The sequence below is a fragment of the Oreochromis niloticus genome, linkage group LG22 (genome assembly GCF_001858045.2).
Source record: "Oreochromis niloticus isolate F11D_XX linkage group LG22, O_niloticus_UMD_NMBU, whole genome shotgun sequence".
NCBI classification, from domain to species: Eukaryota; Metazoa; Chordata; class Actinopteri; order Cichliformes; family Cichlidae; genus Oreochromis; species Oreochromis niloticus.
The window spans coordinates 9,257,860-9,278,429 of NC_031985.2; the positions used below are offsets into that span (position 1 = coordinate 9,257,860).

At 38.0% G+C, this 20,570-nt stretch overlaps 1 protein-coding gene across 1 annotated transcript in view; it reads left to right on the forward strand.

Moving 5' to 3' along the window:
• The window catches only part of pvrl2l (PVR cell adhesion molecule related 2 like), a 314,623-nt gene that overhangs the window by 178,747 nt on the left and 115,306 nt on the right, over positions 1–20,570 (forward strand). The gene's annotated exons all lie outside the window — the stretch shown is intronic.

Sequence of the window (20,570 nt, forward strand, 5' to 3'; positions counted from 1 at the left end):
ACTAGTTTTGGTAGTGACTCGACTCAACACAATCTCAAACACACATATATTTAGATACATTGTTTAGAGTTTGCTGAACTTTTCCACAATATTTTTGGGCACCTCTTGACCTCTGCAAAAATAACTCAAATTCAGAATCGCTGCTGTGTAAGATATCTTTGCACATGTTTTTCTGCACATCGTCTGCTGCAGATTAATTTTAAACATTTGGCTTCACTGGTAAAGCTTTTTTTCCACTGCTTATTCACCCCACCTATTTCCTAACATTCCTGTTTGCTACTGTTTTTGTTGAAAATATTGGGAGAATCAAAATTTGCAAGCCATTAAACCAAACCAGTGATCTGAAAAATGTTAAAAACAGGAGTTGTTCAGCTACACTCCAGAGTTACATAATTACTTTTCACAGTTAAAAATGGTTTTGGCCATTTTTTCACATCATCTTCCATATTAATAAAAAAAACTGAGAAAAATCAGCTTGTCTCATCAGAGTTAATAGCAGAACTAGTATTTTAACTGTCAAGTTTCCTTGACATTGGACAAATGTTTTTTGTCCTTGTCTCTCCTCAAGACATCATGGCTTCACAAAGCTCTTCAGCTTAAGTACTGCTCTGCATTCCTTCTTCTCATCAGGGTAAAGAGTTATCTTCTGTTCAATGATTTTCAACACAAAAAAAAAGAAATCTCAATACACTAAAGATTCTGGGAGCGTTTCTTTAATGAACTGGATCAAAATAGACCCTTGTGATGCAAGAGAGCCAACTTTTGCTTGATTTTGAATGAACATGGCAGTGTATCAGCTGCTAAACCTTATCTTTGATGGTGACCTTTACATTGATGTTCAGACAAAGGGAACTCTGTAAGCTTTTTATCCATTACCCTAATAAAGCCATTTTTAATCATTCATCTTTTCGGTGAAAAATATTCAAGCTTTTATTTCCCCCTGCCTGAATGACCCCTATAATCTCTTTTCTTTGCTTTGCTTTGAATCAAAAGCCTCTCTGATGTTTCAACTTGTGTGGAAAACAGTTCTGATTATGTGTTGTGCCAACCAAAAAACTTGATGCCCAAAGCGCTGACATCACTTTGCTAGTTTTTGATGTAATGCAGCCTTTAACTCCTTGTGAACCTAAATATATCTTTGGATTTCTCATTAATCCTAAATACAAAATTGACGCTAAGGGATGAATCTCTCAGATCTTAGAATGACTCAGTATTATGTGTTTAAAGGCTCCAAGCACTGTGATTTGGCAACTGCACAGAATGAGGAGCATTTAACCAAAACATCCTCAAAAGCCCATATGTGCTCCAACTGAGAATGACACACTTGTGTATAACAAGAGAGCTGGTAATGGTATCAGATTTTACACTCTGGATTTCAGCGTCCTATTGGCAGTTTAAGATTTCATGATCTGCTAGTTACAGGTTTTCTCCATCTGCCTGCAGAAATGCATTCTCTAATGGTGAAATCACTATGTGGTTGTGGTTTGCCAACCCAACATTTTTCTACAAACATTTAGCTTGAAAGAGATCTAATGAAAAATAAAGATGAATGCTTTAACTTTACTGTGGGCACGCCAACATGGTCAACATGACCTGCTGAAGTTCAAAATGCATTTAAATTACTTTCAACAAGCCAAAGTTGTTGGTTCCAAATAGACAGGTCTGAATATTTTGGAAACTGCTTATCTACTGGTATTTTCACACACAACCATCTCTAGAGTTTGCAGGGAATGGTCCAAAAAAGGCAAACTATCCAGTAAACAGCGGTTCTCTGTACACAAATGCCCAGCTGATGTCAGAGGAGAATGGCCAGACTGATTTGAGCCATAAGGAAAGCAACAAAAACTGAAGTATGTGACTACTTGTTACAACCGAGGCATGAAAAGCTCATCTGAATGCACAACATGTTAACCCTTGATGGAAATGTGACAATAGAAGATGGACACCGTTGCCAGGTCTGGTAAGTCGAATGGATTTCTGCTTCAACAGTCAGACGGTAGGGTCAGAATTTGAGAGCAAGGATCCATCCTGCCATATACCAGCAATTCAGGCTGCTGGTTGTGGTGTAATGGTGGGGAATATTTTTTTTGGTTCATATTTTACCCCTGAGTACCAAATGAATATTGCTAAAACACAACAGTGTACCTTAGTATTGTTGCTGACCATTTCTGTCCCTTTATGACCACAAAGTGTTCATCTTTTGATGGCTAAATCCAGCCGGATAACATACCATATTACAACGCTCAGATCATCTCAGACTGGTTTCTTGTACATTACAATGAGTTCACTGTAACTCAGATAGCCTCCAAAGTCATCAGATCTCAATCCAATAGTGCACATTTGGATGTGGCATGGATGTGAAAGTCTGCAGCAGCTGCTTTATACTATCATGCCATTATAGACAAAAATCAGAGGAATATTTCAAGCACCTTGTAGAACCAGGAAGATGTAAGATAGGGGGGTCAAACCTGGTACTGGCCTCTAAGTATATCCTTTAGAATTAAAGACATTGCTTGGTCAGGGTCATGGTTTTATTTTAGTGGGTTTCACTCTGTTCTGGGTTGTAGTTGGTTTGGCGATTTTATAATGGGGTTTTGGATCAATTGGTCAATGACACATCCTGGTTAAAACTATGATTACAAATTATTTCTGCTGTGGGTTATTTTGTAGATTATTATGTTATAATAAAAGACTTTTTTCCCCCGAAGTGACTGCCCCAAACATACATTGGGACCCATCCAGAAGAAGCTGGTATATCTTCATAAGTCATCTATTTGATGGATTTCTGCCTCTCACTCATGACAGAACCCCAATTCACTGTTAGGAAGCTTCTTTTTTTTCTTTTTTTTGACTTGATTACAGTTTGGCAGGAAATGCTTCAGGAAGTGCTTTAGAGCTACAATCACAGCATAAAGAAGTTATCAGAGACACTGAAAAATGAGAAGCCTTGAACATAATATACAGTATAGAGCACTTTAATGCAGGATATGTAGTTTTAAATACTTGGTTCCTGATTTGAAAATCAAACAGATAAGAACAAAAGAGGTGAAATCAAAGCAAACTCCCTGTTTTGAACTTTAAGTTCTAGGACTCAAAATGTTCCTTCAGATCATTGGTTGGTCTCAATGACCATGAAGGTTAGGTGAGTTAGTCCAGTGGTGTTACAGGTGATTCTGTGAACAACTACATGACAAAATGCTTCTCACCAGTTCAATAGGTGCTGATAAGGCAGAAGACTCCACAGCAAAGATGTTTGCATATCAAGCCAGAAACAGGAAAAACACTGAAAAACAGTAATAAATGGAGCAGATACAACTGGACTCTTGCACTGAGAGTGCTTAGCCCCTAGATATGAAGGCGATTAAAGGTGTGCTGCTGTTAATTGGAATGTACTTTTTAAGTGGAATCACAGAGTCATTGCTGGAAAAGAAACAAGCAGAGCAGAAAAGTTGATTCCAAACACCCGCAATGCTTCACTTACAGTAAACAAACAGATTTTATCAGATGTTGCAGAAGTTGACTTTGAGAATATTTGCTCTCAAGAAGTGATGTTTTGGAGGGGGTAAAATTATTTAGTCAGAACTTAATTTGATAGTGTTTTCCAAAGGTGTGACTGGAAGGATATATAAATGTTTTAGTAGTAAAGTTGTTACTTGCCTTAAGATTCCTTAATACTGGCTGAAATCTCATAAATAAACCCTTTAGATTTGTTTTTCTATATAAAATATGGCGCTAAATAAAACATACCCCAAAAGTGAGTCAGTCTTACTTCTAGCTGCCCAAGGATCAACACGGAGTCCTGAGTATAGATTTGTTTTCGTTTATCACAGGTTTGAAATTATTTCTAGTGTTCACCAGAGTTTTCATTGCAGGAGCAAACACATGTGAGCTTCTTCTCACATCTGACTGCACAGAGTTAAATAAGTTTTACGGGTTTTGAAGCCTGACGCCAGAACCTTAACTTGTTTACTTATTATTGACAGCATACATATCATATAGAAAACAGCTCTATGTTCTTAAAGGGTGATTGATCTTTTATTTGTTGCCATGTTATGGCTTGAGACAAGAGGAAATCCTTAAAAGGTCATCTTTTCTGAACAACATGTTTTTAACAGAATTCTCATTAATCCAATTTAAAGTGCATGCAACACATTTCAGTGAAATTTTACTACATGTAGGCGAGTGACGTTATCGCTCCCCATGGGTGAGCTTTCTTTTTTCCCTCCACTTGAAGTAAAAATTAGGCTCTTGACTGAATAGAAGATTACAGCTCTTATTAACTTGTATTTTTAAAAAATATATAAATATACACAATATATATGTATAGTGAAAAGGCGTGTTGTGTTGGACGGCAGCCCGGCTTGCATCTTCCCTGCTTCTTTTGGGAGTGAAAGACCACAGGGCATGAAGTTCGACCATTAATTTAATATGAAGCCTGTCAAAGAATTCTTTTGCCTCTTTGACAGAATAAAAAACTGAAGGAAATATTAAGGGTTTATTTATAATGATCGAGGGGTTCATTCGCAAACACCATCGGAGATGTGCTTGATGCTGCACATGCGACTGAATTTGACATCAAAACACCTCAGCTGAAAGTGCGAGGCTTTTACAATTAGTCAGAGTATCTCTCTGCTTGAGACCAGTCCCTCTAAACTGCGGCACAGAAGTCAGAAGCGAGTGGCAAAAAATTTCCATGTTTTCACTCTTATCATTGAAGAGAAACACATTTACCAGGGTTTTATTCTGCACTTAGTTCCTTTATTATTTGTCATCTGTCAAGCTGGGCAATTTACCAGTAATCTTCTTTATGTGACAACAAATGGATGAAAAACATGTTCCTTTTTACAATACCTATTTAAGGCCACAAGAGGCTAAAGTGCATCACAACCTCAATTTGGAGTAAAAGCATTTTACTGGGACGGTTTTCTTCCAGCTCAGCAATATTGATCTGAAACTAATCAAGAGCGTGACGTCAATAATGACGTCTTCTTCCACAAAAGAAACTGCAAACCACTGGACACAGTTTAGATCAACAGAATCTAAAGATTAGTCACACAAATGTGAGTCACTAAAGTTAATTAGCATCTGTAGTGATTCAGAGCACGATTTACATTACTTAACTCCATAGTCAGTGTCTCAAAACATGCAGGGAAAAAAAAACTCTCTAAAACCAAACTCACTTTTAGCAACAAGAAAGACGTCACTGCAAAGGTAAATAACACAAAAACATGTGGTGTTTGTGCATTGCATTTAAGAGTTTATTAAGAAATTAAAAGTCATTAAAACAAAAGACATGAAAGCTTCTTTTTTTTTTTACCAGAAAGCACTATAAACACAGTGCACGTTATTGCCCTGTGGCCAAAATGTATATCATATTTAAATTAGAGTTTTTTGCATCAAATAAATAAAGCTTTTCTTCCCCCAATCTTTTCCCAGATGAGAAAAAATTCATGTTTTTTGGGCAAAAAACAATAAATAGTATCTTGGGGTTTTTTCATTTGAGAAACCTTTTTTTTTTTTTTTTTTTTTTACACATTTCACAGATGGAAAAACAGGGAACTTGGAAACATTATCCTGACAAATTTCTTTTTTCATATGTTCTTAAATCATAAACACAGGAAATAAAACTTGCTGATTTCATTTCGACTTTGATAACGGATCACCATAATTATTTTTCTTGTATTAACCTCACAGGGCTCTCATACAATAAGGTATTCAGTGCTGAAACTGCCACAACTTTCTTTGTCTTATTTAAAAGAGAAAGAACAAGCGTTTCTGTGGAAATGACATGAAATGACAAATATATCTCATTTTGGACAGAAATACCTGAAGTGCTACCAATATGCATTTCTTAGAACTCAGATAACCTGCAACCAAGGTGTCTTTGTCACTGCTGAGTACATGTTTTCTGCATCCTTATCAGAGTTTACCTATCATGGCCTCAATTTTACCAGATATTTGATGGCTGTGATCCTGTCAGGGCTTATACTTTAAAGGGTATATGACGTGCAACACACGCTAAGGCTAATGTACACAACTAAGCCCTGCACTCAAAAACTGACATAGGTGTGATAATGTCTTTGAAGCTGGATTTAAGACATCAGTGCTCAAAGCTAAAGTTTGAAGAACATGTTCAGCGCCATCTTCTGACAGTACAGAATGTGATGTCACGTGGTTGGTTGGGGCTTACATTACTTTATGTTAGCTAACTAGTGACAGAATTGATAGCTTGGAGGAAAATAAGAACACTAAAACTAAAAATCAGTTTAAGGGGATCACATTTGTGCTGCAACAATGAGTTTTATGCTAAGATACTGAGGATATACTGTTCCCTTTCACCCTCTGTCTCTTTAGCAGGAAATGGCTGTTCGCTGTTTGGCTAGCTGCACTCAAGGGAAAATCCAGCCCTTAGCCGTAATGTTCGAACAATTAGCGAGCGGTGTAATCTGCTGGCAAAGCAGATGTTTGCAAGATACTAGCAGCACTATTTTATGCAATAAGATATTCTCTTTTTTCCCAACACAAACAGTTTACTACAAGCCTGTCACACCAAAATATAACAATTTCTTACTGAAGACGATTGGAATTCCTAACATCCATCAGCATGCCGCAGGGGAAAAATACATTTTAAAAAATCTCCACGTTACACTCTCCTTCACTTACATTTGGACTTTGCTTTTCCTCACTTCGAATGTAAAGTAATACAGTCAGTGAGATGATGTGAGGAAAAAACCAAAGGTCTCCAACAAAATGTCTCTTCGTGGGAGCCTCAGCTTTTTTTCCACCTCCACACACATCAACCTACTTTCCCTGCAGATGTGCTGATGGGATTTCTGATCATGCTTCGGAAAGAAACTTAGTTATATTTGTGGTGTGATGTGCATGTAGCGGGCTGTTATGTTGTAAACTGTCTGCATGTCCTTGGGAAGATTAAGATTATTTTATTGCATTAAATAGTGCTGATCATATCAGCTGATTGCACCGGTCCGGTGAACAAACAGTCACCTGGCTCAAACAGGCTCTCCTCCACACTGTTCTTATTTATAAAGTGCTTTAAAACCTGAACATTATGGCTAACAGCTGGATTTTCTCCTGCGAGTGCAGCTAGCCGAACACGAGGAGCCACTTCCTGCAAAAGAGACAGAGTGAAAGTGGACAGTCCCAACCAGCCATGTGACGCCACGTTCGGTGCTGACAGAAGATGTTTTTCAAACTTCGAATTCAAGCACTGATTTCTTGAATCCAGCTTCGCAGACAGTGTTACATCTATGTCAGGTTTTCAGAGTAGGGCTTATTGGTATATATTAGCCTTTATAATTTAGCAGTAAGAGGGACATGAAGGCTACACAAATAAAATCATGAAATTTAGGTTTTTGGAGCAACTGGCCAACTGTGCAAGTCTGAGGGTTCCAGGGCCGTTGAATCTTCTCTGCAAATGTCGATTTACTTCCAGTACTGAGCATTTTATGTTATTAGCTGTTTACGAAAGGTCACATTCCTGAAGAAATCCTACATTTTTATCGGTTCTCTCAACAAACTCTGAATGAATCTTTGGAAACAAGTTGGAAATCCACAGAGTTAGTAAGGAAAAAAAATATAGTAGTAGTCTTATTTTCTAATGAAAACAAATGTCAGTGCTTATTAATTTCCCTGAAAAGATCGGACTAAAGCAATATGACCTCTCCAAAAGGTTTACCAGTTTGTTTGAAGCTACAACCCACATTTTTGGTTTTATACAAGAAAATAATTAAAAATCAATGCCAAGTTAGCTGTCTCCCCTCAGTTCCAGTCTTCTGTATTGCAACGGTTCAGAAAAAATTAAAACTTTCAGATGTGTAGTAAGTATCAAACTTAAATCTGAAGATAAGTGTGGTTTGGCACACAAGTATAAGGCCCGGAAACTAGAGAGACTGCCGGGCAGATAACGGATTCCCACTCCAGCCACGTTCACACGTTTTACAGTGTAACATATATTTTCATTAATTAGTGTGATCTGAGAGATCTGAGAACTCTCCATCTCACAGCGCTCCTCTCAGAAAGTCAACAACAGTCAATGCCAAGAGTGAAGTCCACTCCAAGTTAGCTGTCTCTTCTTATCTCCAGACTTCTGTTTTGCAACCGTTCAAAATTCACTAAATCAGCTTTCTGATGTGTAGTTAGCCACATTCATATATTATATATATTTTAATTAATAAGTGTGATCTGAGAACTCTCCAGCTCAGACAGTGAACCAGTTGGAAGTTGGTCTCAGCGAGAATAATCACTGGTTTGCACTTTCGATTTTATGACTTGGAGTTTCACTGTGACAAATGGCTGACTGCTGTCAACCTGCTGTAAGTTTCACTGGTGTATATATTACAGTCTGGTTTCATGGCTGCTGTGTGTTTGCATCAATGTGCAAATGAAACTGGTGGAAGTTCCAAGTGTTGATTAGCGAGACAGTTAAGGAGGAGAACTAAAACTTACTGCGCTGTGTTTCACTGCAAAAGTAGAAATGCTTGCATTAAAGTGCTTTGTGGTGTAGACTGTGTGCGTTAATTAGTGCCTTAGTATGTACTGGTGTGTGTGTATATGTGCACTGTATGTAGTTATGCGGCAAAAGGTGCAGGGGTGCTTTATATGAGGAAGCAAGCTCACTTCCTTACTGCAGGAAGCAAATTTGACAGCTGAGTAATTGTGTGTGTGTGTGTGTGTGTGTGTGTGTGTGTGTGTGTGTGTGTGTGTGTGTGTGTGTGTCTATGTGTAGGCTGAGAATAACACCACAAACTTTTCTTTTTATTTGCTTTTCTTCAAGGAATGAACTTGACAGCAGAGTGGGTTTTATTGTGAGCATAATCTGCAGATGTGTTTTCACTCTATGTATTTTTCACCTCAGAGTTACTGCTGACATGATGCAGCAGCAGCAATTAGCATAATTTCATGCACACATATATATCATGTTTGTATCTGTTCATCACACCTCCAGTTATTTTATGCACCATAAATTAGAGAGTGAAGAAACAGAAAAACGGAGGAAAGAAAACTACATATACACAAATTAGCACACTTAAACTGTTAAAAAAAAAGAAGCTTGATGTCACTGCAGGAGATAGATTACAATTCGTTTTCACTTTATCTTACTTGTTCAGATGGCTTTAAATTACTAAAGTTGAACAGAAAAGTGTTTGTGTGGGTCCATGTATGTGTGTGTGTGTTTTATTCTGTTTTGAGCCAAACTTTATCTGTGGTTAAAAACCAAAGATTTTAATTTTAAAGTTCTGCGTAGATGCAAATGTCTCGCATCATAGTTTTTTGGTTTTTATGTATATGTTTTTCCACAATGTCATTTATACAGTCACATATAAACTAAGTCAGTAATTTGTCATAAAAAGTATTCTGCTATAAAACAAATAAATAAAGTAACAATTTTTTAGGTCTGTTGCTAAACCAGGTAACCGTCTCACTGGTAGTTTAAGTCTCTTTTCAAGAGCGATTTGGCAAAGTAGGCACAGTTGATATGAGTATACCAACATTATATATAATATAATAAATATTACTGTCACACTACAGTACAGATGAGAGGAAACAGGATTTACAGCTCTTATATTCAAGCAAAATTTCATTTCCATTTTAATTTGGCAGCAATAACACTAACCAATAAAACTCATTTTGCCATCCTTTAAAATTGACTTAAATTCCCTCATAATAACCTACTCTCGCAATTACAGGTCATTCAATATTTCAAGAAGAATATATAAAGCAGCATATTTAAAGGTTTTTATTTGTTTGTTTGCTTGTTTTTCTTCTAATTTTACCCTGACCTCAGGATAAAGAGAGAGCACATCAGGTACTCATTTGGGACTTTTACACAGACTAGAGTGAAGCAACCCAACGAGAGATTTATCTATAGAAGTCAGTCAACTGGAAATGCTGCAGACACACGGAAATGGCCACTTTACAGCTAAGATTCAAAATAATTAAATAATTTCTGATGGGATTTAATTTGTTTACCACGTTTTTGACCTAGTAGGACAAATTTCAAACTTGTCTCATGATTTTATTATTAGTTACTTCATTTCAACTGTAAATTATTTACTAACCATGTTTTCAGAAACTGGCAAAACCTGATGAAATCTGCTGAAAACTATTTTCGTATTAATCCCTAAAACTGTAATTGTTATTGTTAAACATGCTGCTATAATCCGAAGTCTGATGATGTTCATTTTCTGTGTTTTTTTTAATGTTTTTAAATGAGTCTTTAATTACTGTTTTAATAACTTAAAGTGTTTTGTAATTGCTTTTAGGCCTTTTCTCTCTGCTAAGATGATTTTGCTCCTTTGATTTTCATTTATTGGTTATACTTATAGTGACTCAATGACTAAATTGTGAACATTTCAGGAACACGTCATTTTATATAGAACAATGTTATGAGTCATTTTGGCAGTCGGTGATAAAAGAAAGAAACGTCTCTAGGCGACCTTACATTTACCTGCATTTAACACCATATTACTGTAAGTTGAGTTAAATTAGACTAAACAGGCTCTTTTCTAGAGACTTCTCAGCTCACTTACTTATACTGTAAAAATGTTATTTATACATTTCTGTTACAAGATGATGCAGGCTCTCTCTAGGTGACAAACTGTTTCTCAATAAAATAATGTGATAAAAAAAATCATTTGAGATGTGACAATATTAAATATTGAGTTATAACAGCAGATGTCGTGCGGCTGGTAAAGCGCTGCTCTTCGAGTTTGCAGCCTCTACCCGTGATTAAATTCTGGCTCTATAAAGCTTCAGTCTGCACCAAGCGCCATCTCCTCAAGATGTTTTATGTTTACTATGGAGTGAATACAATGCAAACCTAACTTGAACGCACTGCCAGCAGTCTCAGGTGCTGTAAACCAGCCACAGACTGCAGCTTGAAATGTAATTTGCAAGCGTGTCAGTGGATGCTGGCATTTCACCCAGAGTTAAAACGAGATGGAGTGCAAAGTACTGTATCTAGCTTTGTGGTGGGTGCAGTCACACAGATGGTTTCTGGAATATTAACAACATAATGGATAGCAGTTTCTTTATTTATCAGTGCAACTTTAAAGGTCAATGCATGTCAACTTTAGGCTGAACATAGATTGCATATATAGATGAGAGAAAGCCTCTGAAGGTAATATAAGTGATAGGGCCGTGTTGTATATTTGAATTTCACTGCTTGTACTGATGGTGATACACGTTAGCTTTGTGTCACAGTTATTAAAAACCAAAAGCGGTTTATATGAAAGTCTTCCATCAAGACAAATCATCCCACCTTATACCTGAGAGTATATTTCTAGAAACCCACAGGAAAGGAGCCGAACCATGAGGGGTAGAGTGTGATTGACTGAATCAGGCCTGTATGGACAAATGCTTTTCTGTATCTGAATTGCATCCAGTGTAAACAAAGTATGTAAGGATCTCACCACTGATCAGGTAAACCAGACGTTTTCTTTTGCAGTCAGTGGAAAGAGTCACCCCAAAGTCTCGGCCTAAGTAAGACCTTTGCAGGATATAATGGAACTGGAAAAAAGGTAATGCAGCTTTATTATATAGACTGAAAGCTGCATTTCTACCAAGTTTTTCACTTTCACATAGTATAAAATATTGCATCAATTGACACAGTACATGTTAGTCCCACAAGAACTGTGTGACTCATAAAAATCTGCTAATCTATGCATCAATACTGAAACCCAAAGATAATTACCAAACAGAACAGCAGCTGGAAATACAGTTTTAAAGTTAATTGGATTTTTAAAAAAAAATCGAATGCATGAGCACACAGACTATTGCATGAAAACAAACTTTAGATTTATTTTTATGCTTTTTTTAATTTGCTTTGGTATTTAGGAAAGCTGCATTCACATAAAACATGTTTGTTATTAAAAAAAAGATGAATCTGCAATCTGTGCCACAAAGTGGGGAAAACACAGGAAGTAAATCTCCAATAAGATACCACAGGAAACTAATCTTCACAGTAAAACAGGAACTGAAAATGAATTAAATAAGGGGGAATGATGAAGGGCAATGTTGTAAAGAGAGAGACGCAAGAGAGGGGAGCAAGTAAAACTAATGCAAGACAAGAATGAAACTTAACCTTGAAAGTGAAGCTGGACATAAACGATAAGTGACACTGGAGACTAACCTAGCCATGATAACGGACAGTAAGGCACATGAGGGAAAACAGATGGGGAGAGGCTGGGGAGGCTAGAATAACAAATAAAATCCAAACAAAAACCAGAATTCTGCTCAATATTTTTATAAGAACAAGAAAAATCTTCAAACCCTGGAATAACACAAAAACCTAACCAGAAACCCAAACTCACATCTACTAAACTAATGACCAATCCCAGTGACCAGAGCAGTTTAATACTGTTCCCCATCATTTTCCCATTTATGTCTCCAAACCTGGGCCATTTCTATATTTTATTTTCATGTTTCTTTAAGAATTTCTTCTGCCATTAAATAGACTGTCATTCAAAAAGTAGTCAGATGTTTTATACAGTTTCTCTTACTGGTCCCTCGATGCCGGGGTCACAACGGGACTCGTGAGATGTAACAAAACTTATGTTGCAAGGTAATTAAAGCCTACATGTTTTATTATTTTTAGTGGTTTCATGGCACATTCATTTATTTATGTCATAATTTATTTATTTAGTTTCTGCTTTTTGCAGTTTTAGCTCTCCATAATCAGAAACTGGTCGACTGCAGCCAAGATGTGCATGTGCACATTTGACCTTCACAGCATTAAGGCAAAAAAAAGCTCTCATTTTCTTGGTTTAGCCAAAGAGAAAAGAAAAATAGAGAAGAAATGAGAAAAGTAGGACAGTTATTCTCTCACAATAACCACCAGGAGTCGACTTGATGAAATGTAAAATGGTAGCCATTATGCTTAATGTAGATCATTTTTTCCTTTTTATTTCTTCATTTCCTTTTTGTTGTTTTCTTCCCCTTCTTTTCTCTTGACTAAGCAGCCGAGCAGAATACAGGAAGGACCTGTAGAGAATGAAACAGCTGGCGGTGAAATGAAAAGTGCAATTTGAAACAATGGATTTTGGAGAGAGGCAGACTGTGTAACCACGGGACACCGATGAGGGCTGCAAGTGCAAATCAGTGACGCATTTATTAATTGAAAACTCTTTCAATTATCTTCTAGGACTTGCTTTTGTCCGGCTGCAGAGAGAGACAGAAAAAGAGAGAGATGGTCGAAAGAAACAGTCCCAATTAGCTTCATCATATGGCACAAGGAAAAAAAGTGAAAATAATTGAATAATTTCTAAATCCCACACTGATCATCATCATATATTACATGTCAGTTTCATTGCAGCAGATAAATGTATGATGTATAAAGATATGCTTATGTTTCGCTTTTGCCACATTGTTTTTCTAGACTGTGAAAATGAGTCTGACAGCGTCTTATTTTGGAGACTCAATAAAGATGCAGTTATGTTCTTAACATTATGTAGTGTTGATAGATGTGTTTTCCCATTAAAAAAGCCTGTAATTGACACAGTAAGTCATCTTAAATTCTCCTCTGTGCTGCTTTCTAAACTGACAGCAAAGTCTCGAAGATCTAAAGAACTGCAGATGCCAATCCATTCTGTCTTTGGCATGGCAGGGAGGAGACGGTAAACAGATAAGGAATAGACAGGAATCCATCTACTTCTCAATGTCACTTTCTGTCTCCAATCAATACGAGATGACCTTTGGTGAAATGATCAGGAAACCATATCAAACCAAAGTAAATGTGGGGCAAAGAGTGTGTGGAACAATGGGAAGCATGTAGAATGATGAAAAGCAACAATTTTAATACACCTACTCTAAATAAAAGCACACACACACAAACACACGCGTGTGTGTATTTATATCCTTGGGGAAATCTCATTGACATAATCCTTTCCCTAGCCGTTTACCCTAACCCTAACCATCAAAAACAATGCCTAACCCTGACTCTTACCCCAAACCTAACCATAACCTAATTGTAACCCTGACACTAAAACCACATTTTGAGTCTCGTGGGGACTGGGATTTTGGTCCCCACAATGGCTGCCGATCCCCTCCAGTATAGTAAAGTTCCAATGTTTGGTCCCCACAAAGATGTTAACACCTGTCCACATCTTACACACACATCCATCCATCCATCCGTTCTTTGTTGGGCCACTTGTTTTGTACTCTACCGATGCTATACAGACCATAAATATCACATTTTATCATCCATCCATCCATCCATTCGCTTCCGCTTATCCTTTCCAGGGTCGCGGGGGGCGCTGGAGCCTATCCCAGCTGTCATAGGGCGAGAGGCGGGGTACACGCTGGACAGGTCGCCAGTCTGTCACAGGGCCAACACACAGGGACAGACAACCATTCACGCTCACATTCACACCTAGTGACAATTTGGATTATCCAATTAACCTATCCCCTCAAACTGCATGTCTTTGGACGGTGGGAGGAAGCCGGAGTACCCGGAGGGAACCCACGCAAACACGGGGAGAACATGCAAACTCCACACAGAAAGACCCCGGCCTGATGGTGGAATTGAACTCAGGACCTTCTTGCTGTGCGGCAACAGTGCTGACCACCGTGCTGCCCACATTTTATCAATTAATACTTATCATTTAATTCATATTTTTGGAAAATGATTGATGACTACATTTTTACTTATGTATTTATTTAATTAGTTATATTTAAGTATTTTAATTGGAATTACTTGAGCTACGAGGCTGAGGCAGATAAATTGTCAGTCAACCAATAAACTAAATCAATTGAAAATTAACACTTTAGATGAATTACTTTCAACCTAAATATTTTATATAGACATATATAAATACTTAGACGAATATAAAATATAAAAATATAGAATATAGAATTATTTTATATTGTATTGTAACGATAATATACATAAACAGTGAGCCTCAATGTTGAATATACATGTACACGTCTGTTATTTTGAAGAACTATGTAGTTTTAACATTTTAATACGCGCCACGGTCTATTTACTACAACTCAGTAAATTCAGCACTCGAGATCTTTGTGTATTCAAGCAGATTGACTCATGGTGTAATTGTTGCTGTTGCAGGGCTGATTGAATAATCACAATTAAAACATGCAGCACTTTGTTTGACAAGTACAATAAATGTACAGAAATGTGTCCTTGTGGAGGTTGTCAAAGGATTAATACACAGTATAAAACCTGTTCCCTGAATTCATTATGTTAGTTATCATCTCATATAGTTTAATTTGCACACATGAGCAAATCTCTGCAGACACAGGAAGTTGAACCTTCAGACACACTCTGAGCTTCTTGCAAAACAACTAATGATGATTTCTAAAGAAGCGGCCACATGATGGTAAGATGGTGCTAAAAATCCATGGGGTTGAATCCAGTGCTATTTTTCACTTTAATTCCCCCAAATCACGAGTTTCTCAAACATTGTGATCAGTTCTCTTATGTTGATTTAATCATTTCTTTCTAAATGAAGACTTGTTTTTAGCAGCTGCCCGTTTGCTTCTGTGGTAAATGTTCCAATTCTATGAATGGCTTCAGACACTGAACTGAATTAGCTGTTCAAAACAGACTTATTCAGTTTATAACTAAAGAATTGTCAAAAATGTTGCCTATTAATAACTTTGCTCTTAATAACACTGAAATGTCTTTAACCAACGTGTTTTTGTCAGTAAATCCTAATTACTTTCAAGACTAAAAATCCAAACCTCAGTCTCTGATTTTGAAGTCTTGGTTTTTATATGCCTAAATCTTAAAAATAAAACAAACGAACAAAAAGAAAAAACATGACATCTGCGTATGTGTAAGCAGAATCTGTAGGGAGAAGAACAGATTTTAGGTACCAGAAGGTTTCTGGTTTCTTTTTCCCTGCTGGTAGCTTAATGTAGTACTCACCAATCACATTTTAACAGGCCTACGTTATATGCAGATAAGAGTCCATGTGAGGAGGGCAACAGTAACTGCGTTTGTTGAGACACAATTCAATTTTTAAGGGGTCAACCATCCAGTGGACGGTCCACAAGACAGGTGAAGAAGAGGGTGCAGGCAGGGTGGAGCAGATGGAAATGAGTATCAGGAGTGATGTGTGATAAAAAGAAAAGGGAAGGTTTATAAGGTGGCAGTGAGACCTGCTACGGTGTATGGCTTGGAGACGGTGGCATTAATAAAAAGAGGCTGAGCAGGAGGTGGCAGAGATTTTCATTGAGAGTGACGACAATAGACAAGATTAGAAATTAGTAGATCAGAAGGACAGCTCAGCCTGAGCTTTTGGATTCAGAGTTACAAAGGCGAGGTGGTTTGGATATGTGCCGAGGAGGGATAGTGGATATGCTGGACAAAGGATGTTGAATATGGAGCTGTGGGGCAGGAGCTGATGAGGATGATCAAAGAGAAGATTCATATACGAAGAGGGACATATTAGGAATAGGGTGAGATGGAGGCAGATGATCCGCTCCTAAAGGCAGAAGCTGAAAGAAGAAGAACATTTTATTGCTTTTCGTTTAAATGATCTGCATTCAAAACATGTGGGAAACACAAAGACTCGGCCCGGATATCCACTGGTTAGACCAGGAGCCCTGAAACACCGGCCGTTGCCCTTGAGGCTAAGTCAGCAGGCCAACTCCAGATTGAGATCAATCATGTTATATGATTTCTCCAGGCTAACCTCAGAAAGATTTCATTACAAGAACAATTTCTCTTTATAATGAAACTCGAAAAACTTTTTGTTGTATCGGCAGCAATATCTTCCCATATAGAGTAATGGACCATCTAACATTATTATTGCTGTGTGTTTGAGTCAAACTGTGTTGTAACTTTTAACTTTTACAACTGCCATAAGTCTTGACTTTAAGAACAACTGGTGAAACTAGGAGCATAAACCCACGCATATTAACAGGATGTTCATCACTTCAGACCTTCTGTCCAACCAGGAGTTGTTTCCTCCTCTGGGCTCTATGAATCTCCCACTGCAGTCAGGAAGGGTGACTCACTCCCATCTAGAATAGGCTTAAACCTATCTCAGTAAAAACACCTTGTGTTGTGTTTTCCGACTCTCACGCATATTTTTCTATCTACTGGCAAAAAACAGTCCCCTTTCTCTCCTTTTTGAGGTTATTGTTATTTATATTCCTGTTATCAAGAATCCCTGCACTACTGCAGCGCCTTTAACCCTGCACTCATTACTGTTCGGATCGTCGTTGAGGCAAATTCAATTGTTTCTCTCTGTGAAAAACAAAACAAAACCACTGACAAACAAAACCTTAACCTTAAAAAAATACAGAAAAAGCGAACATACTTTAATGTAAGCTAAATTATCAGCTGTTAGTAAGGATGCAGGACCAATGTATCTTTGTGAGCTTAATTCATTTTTATTTAGATGCTGCTTGAAATGAAAAGCATGAAAAGAAATTAGGATTCCTGCTTTGACAAAATGATTGCTGACATGCAAGAAAAAATGCATTATTCTGAAGTTATGAGTCATCCAAAAATGTTTGTGGAAGGGAGGGTAAGAGAGGTTTTTGGTGGTGGGGGAGTTCTTTAGCTCTCTTAAGACATGATGTGCCTGACTACAGAAAACCTCCCTACTGATAAACTGGTATTGACATAGTACAATGGCTAAAAGCATTTAAATAAAGCTTTTTGTGCTTTGAGAAAAATCACAGTTAGAAGATGAGCCTGGTATCTCAATGTAGGTAAAAATTAGACCTGAATATATACTATAACTGTCATGAACTAGCTGTGTGCAGACAGGAATTGGACCCACACGCAAACTCACCAAAACGAAACTTAAACTCAAAAATGTAGCTTTATTCGTTGAACAGATGAAAAGGTGATACAAACAATACCAAACTAAACTGGGAAATTACTAAACTAATCACACGGGGAGGCACACGAGGAAGCACAGCCAAGAGGGAGACGCGGACATAAATACACAGAAGGATGACGAGGGAAGTCGGAGCACACGGGGAACACAGCTGATACTGATAATTGTAACGAGACAGGGCAGGAGCAAACACAACGTGACGTACACTGATGGGAGACTATCAAAGTAAAACAGGAAGTACACAGAGATGCAGACAGGAGGGGGAGAGAGAACACGGGGAGACCTGACGGGCAGGGAAAACATGGAATAAAACACAAGGAGGGGAAACAAGGCATAAGAATTCACAGAGGGAGACACAGGGGGTAAAGACACGAGGGGAAATCTAATAAACGGCATCTAAACAGAATAACCTAGGAACCTTTAGAATAAACAGTGGACATAAAACAACCTAAAATAACATCAAATGACAAAAATGCAGGAAAACACAAAACACCAGGTAGAAGTCCTGGGACCATGACAATAATGTGTTTTGACCAGCCAACTATCCCATATGACAAAATTTCAACCCACCCCTATGACGAGTTTCAGAATACCGAGGTAAATCTTTGCCTATGGACAAGTGTAGCTTTGAGTTTTAAGGGTAGCACACCAGAAAAAGCAGGGGTAGGATATAGCTTCTCATATCGTCCAATGACCCTATCATTAAGGTCATTTATATGGACATATTGCATGTTATGTTCATACAATAAAAGCTTTTCATAGGTAATTTGGTCCACTTTTGCCATATTGAAATAACCTTAAATTACTGAATTACCAACACTGGCGTATAGCCCTATGTATCCTGACCACTCCTGACATTTGATGCATCATCACAGGTACTTGTTACATGAAAGTAGCTGTCTATTTGTACTGCCTTGGTAGCGAATCCCAAGGACTTTGATAATACTCTTGACTTCTGCAGTCCGGCCACTAGATGGTCAAAATTAATATTTATTTATTTTTGTAAAAAACTGGACTGGTACTTATGTAGCACCTTTCTACTCTAATTGAGCACTCAAAACACTTTTTACGACAAGCCTCATTCACCCAATCGCATACACATTCATACAGCACTTTTATTCTATGCCTAAGCACCTTTTTGAACATTCACACACTCTCTCACACAAATGGGGGCTACTTGGAGTTCAGTATCTTGCCCAAAGACACTTCAGCATGCCGACCAGAGGCGCCTGCAATGAAGTCACCGGCCTTTGGATTAGTGTTCGTATATAGAAGACACATTTTACCTATTGAGCCACAGCCCCATATATATAACAACATTCATGATTTTAATAGAAAGAATCCTGAAAGTACTTTTCTTTAAAACGTCTTGGAAAAAAAGCAATAATGAAAATGTTCAGTATTTTCTTCCAGTCTCTCTTTTTAAACCCTCTGACATTGCCCTAGAAAGTGGACTGAACAGTAGATCTTTTTTTGTTTTTAACTTTGCAAAAATCTGTGTTGAATTTGTGTTGAAGGTGCATTGACTTCCTATTTGAGGGGACTTCAGGTCTAAGGGTGTTGTGTATTCACACGTTCTCCTTATCATCACACAGACTCACACCTCAAAGCCAAGCTCTGCATTGCAATCTGCATTAAAGATGTTTCTCCTGCATCTTCTGCGCTCGTATCTATCGAGCCACCTCTTTCTGCCGTCTCCCTCATTATTCATTCTTTCATACCTCTTTCTGTCGGTCTCTTTCAAACACTCAAACTAGAACTTGTTATCTTTTATCCCACCCTACACACCTCTCCTCTCACGTTAACAAGAACAAGACTCCTGAGCTCTCGCTCCCTTTCTTCTTCTTTTACTTTTCCTAACTAGTTCCTTCTCTCCATCTGTTCTGCAGATAAAAAGAGGCTCTGTTCTCTGTCTGCAGGGGTTTAAACATCCTTTTTGATTATTCCAAGGAAGCTGTCGGACAGCTGCTATCTGTCGCAAGATGTTATCAGGAAAAAAACAAAACGGCTCATAATTACTGAGCATGTTGACCACTGGTCTATTTTGAAAGTCAGGAAGCGTTGCTTTCTATGATAATGCAAGCTAGTCGTTTGTTTTAGAAATATATACTGCTGAAAAAAATAAAGGGAACACAAAAATAAGACATCCCAGATCTGAATGAATGAAATATTCTTAATAAATACTTTGTTCTTTACATAGTTCAATGTGCTGACAAGAAAATCAGACAAATTATCAATGGAAATCAAATTTAGCAACCCATGGAGGCCTGGATTTGGAGTCACACTCAAAACTAAAGTGGAAAAACATACTACAGGCTGATCCAACTTTGATGTAGTGTCCTAAAAACAAGTCAAAATGAGGATCAGTAGTGTGTGCGGCCTCCACGTGCCGGTATGACCTCCCTACAACGCCTGGGCGTGCTCCTGATGAGGTGGCGGATGGTCTCCTGAGGGATCTCCTCCCAGGGAGATGGGAGGAGATCTGGACTAAAGCATCCACCAACTCCTAGACAGCTGTGCTGCAACGTGGCGTTGGTGGATGGAGCGAGACATGATGTCCCAGATATGCTCAGGATTCAGGTCTGGGAGCGGGCGGAGCAGTCCATAGCATCAATGCCTTCATCTTGCTGGAACTGCTGACAAACTCCAGCCACATGAGGTTTAGCATTGTCTTGTATAAGAAGAACCCAGGGCCAACTGCATCACCATATGGTCTCACAAGGGGTCTGAGAGCACATG